Source organism: Alligator mississippiensis, chromosome 1 (genome assembly GCF_030867095.1).
Source record: "Alligator mississippiensis isolate rAllMis1 chromosome 1, rAllMis1, whole genome shotgun sequence".
NCBI classification, from domain to species: Eukaryota; Metazoa; Chordata; order Crocodylia; family Alligatoridae; genus Alligator; species Alligator mississippiensis.
Window position 1 is genome coordinate 70,789,026 of NC_081824.1, and position 3,360 is coordinate 70,792,385.

The following is a 3,360-nucleotide window of genomic DNA, read 5'->3' on the forward strand; positions in this document are numbered from 1 at the left end:
CCCTAAATGCTGCACCCTCTCTGGCACCGGGGTCAGTGCACCCAAAAGAGGCTGCGCCCTCTCTGGCACTGGGGTCCCCACACTGCAGTGGGCCCCCAATGAGACCTCCTCCTTCCCCAAATAGCCTCACCCAAACCACCAGTTGTTAATATCAAACAAGGAAAGCAACATGCCTGCTTACTTTAGGTGATCATGAGGATGGCTCTGGGCATGGTATAGTCTTCTAACAGAGACTGCAGCCACAACACCATAGTCATTGAGAATCTGCTTCCCTGCTGCCCCTCTAACCTTCTCCACTCACCATTTGTAGAATCCTGGACTTCCTCTTCCTGTCACCTGACCGGCTGGCAGGGCTTGAGCCTTAACCCCTACTTGACCAGCCGGCCATGACTGGAAGGTTCTGGACTTAAAGGGGCCACCCTGCCTCTTAGTAACAGGGTTAGGGTTCCCCGTTACAGCCTTCCTCCTTCACTTCTGTCCAACACCATATAGTCATGGTTTTCTAACTAGCTACATTTTCATAATTTAAAGACTCAAACTACACACCTAACCAGTGCAGAGCCTACTGCACATGTCAGTCTGAACTTATACTGCACAGGAAACAGAATCACTACCAGGGTATAAGTGCCAAAAATGCCCTTTATGCTGCTTGAAAGCTGCCATTTAGATGTAAGAAAGGATAAAGAATACTACCCTTCCTGTGTCACAGGCCTGAAAATAAAGGGACACAAGTCTATTTTAGTCTCTGAATACTAGAAAGCAATTTGGGTGTTCTGCAGTCTGCACTCTGAAGAATGGGAAAATGTCCATTTATAACATGGCTTTTCACTAACTACAGATACACAATATTTAGCACATAAAGGATAATTTACAGCATCGATTGAGCCTCCACCACCCAGAGCAGGATGATGTAATAGCAAACTGATTGAGGTGGCTAAAATTTTGCACTCCTAAACTAATCATTCTACGTGTTCTAAGGGTATGCTGTCACGTGTAAGGTATCTTTCTGCTCCTAGTATTTTATCAGGGCTTTGCAGGCTAGCATTGGTTTCAGCACTGAAATGCAAATTTGTCTTATGGTGCCCTGGCTGCCTATATGAAGATTAAAAATCCATATACAGAACTGTTTGACACATTTATTTGGGTCTATAAATGAAAACTCCAGCAAAGTGCAGGATTGGAAGCTACTGCACATATACACTATAATTCACAGACACATATATAGGCAAATGTATTGAATTTGACTAAAAACAAAGAAAGGTTGCATTTTGGTAGTTTTATGATAACAGGACCAGATCCCCACAAACTTTTGGCACCAATAAGAAGTACAGTGTGCTGGAAAATCAATATATAGATTTATTAGGGGATCCTGAAGGGAACGTTCTGTTTCTGTGTTTGAAATTGCTTATTCCCAAACTCATGGAGCCCTCGTATTTCTGTGGCACCACGGATCCTTAAGGAGTCAGAACTGGGGGTAGCTCAGGCTCAGCCTTATGCTTGCACAGAGCTTCTGTTTTTGCTTTTAAGTAAAATAAAGCTGTCTGGAGCGAGGGCAACTTACAAAACATTACTTACCATTGAAAGTGGTGGCCTCTCCCCTCTGCATGTTCTTTCCTCTCCAGCTAGTGAGGTAAATGCAGCAGGAGGGCTGAGTCCTTCTCTCCTTTCTTTGTTGAATCCATCCGACTGCTCAGAGTACTTAGTTCTGTAGGCCAGATAAGTCACACACCCACACCCACTTTTTTTCTTTCCTCTGTTCCACAGTCTTTGAATGCCCCAAACACAACCTGCCAAAACATAGCACTCAACTATATTGGTCTGTCCTTAGCCGGCGTTCACCCAATCACTTCTGTTTTGGAGAGAAGACCTGAATCCTTCAGTCAGCCAGAGTTTTATGCTGTATGGATTTTCCCATCTCTAAAGTATTGTTGGATGGCAGAAAGAGACCCTGCACCATTCCAAAGTACAAGCGTATCCATTTAGGTTTGGATCTTCAAAAAGTGCTTGAGGGCATTATGTGCTCAACTTTATAACTGTCTGGCTGTCAGAAAATGACTAGGCGGTTAATAGTAATGAGGGCCCCAGATCAGATTTCCTGTTTTTCTAATTCCAGTGATTTTTGAAAAAAAATGCAATACTGTATTCAGATTCAGCTTATTCACTTGCTCCCTTTTGCAACAATCAGTTCAGCCTGATAATCATTTTACATGCATAAAAAATGTAGAGATGCGTTCTGCTGAATGAGCATCCTATTCAATAGAGCCTGCTCATGTGAAAAGAAAAGCTAGCAGTTCCAAGAAGCTTGTTTTCTTATAGAAGAATATAGGTTCTCTCATCCTAACAGTAAGCACATTCAGGCTAGCGCACTTAAGTATGTGCGTCCTCCAAGCACTGAGCAACGTATGAATAAGTCTAGTAACAGCTAACATACTGAAGAGTTTTCAGTCAACATTTTTTTTAATAGGAGAGTCACTGAAAACCCTGGTTTAAAAAAAAAAAAAAAAAAGCCAGCGGAGGTGGACGTAATGGAAGATCAGCAAAAACTGTACTGCCACGAGCATTGTGAATTAAAACTTTATATTGACTTGAAGTACCTTTTTGAGGAAATTAGCTTTCATTACCAGAGGCATCTCCACCATAAACACAGCAAACAGAAAGCACCTTAGCTGACAGTGATTGCATTGTAGACGAGGAAAGTAGACTAAATGTTGAATGTGGGGAAAAGAATCGGATCGATTCAAAGGCCCACAAAATCAAATGAGCATATGGGTTCCAGCATACACAGAAGTTGATTACTGTGGCCAGAATTTTATCCCTACCCATTCCGAAAAAGTACCTCACCCCTACTCATGCTGAACAGTACCATATTCCTCAAGTAAGCCTAGTGAAATAAATAAGCAAGGTATTATTCAATATCAGTAAGGGCACAAGAACCCAGGCCTCGCTGTTTGTGTTATGCTTTGGAAATGTCAAATGCTATGTAAATGCTAAGTATTATTAATATTATGGCCTAGGGGTTCAGGAAAGGTGGCAACAAAAACACAGCCTTTTAGGCTTTGATTCATCAGAATTGCTAGCTTGCTGGGGCTCCGAATTGTAGGTCATTTACACTGCTCAGCAAGTGTCCAGCCAAGTATTTCTGGCACCGGCTAGCTAGGTGCTTTCGTAGCTGACTGAACCTAGTCAAATTTGGCTGGCAGAAGGCAGGACTTTTAAAAATTTATTGTGCTCCAATCAGAAAGCTGCCAAGTGCTGCACTTCACAGAAAAGTGCTGTGCTTGTCCTTTTTAATGAAAGCTAGTCAGTATTTATTAGGAACAAACCCCGCTTATTTCAGATACTGAAGACAGCAGACACAAA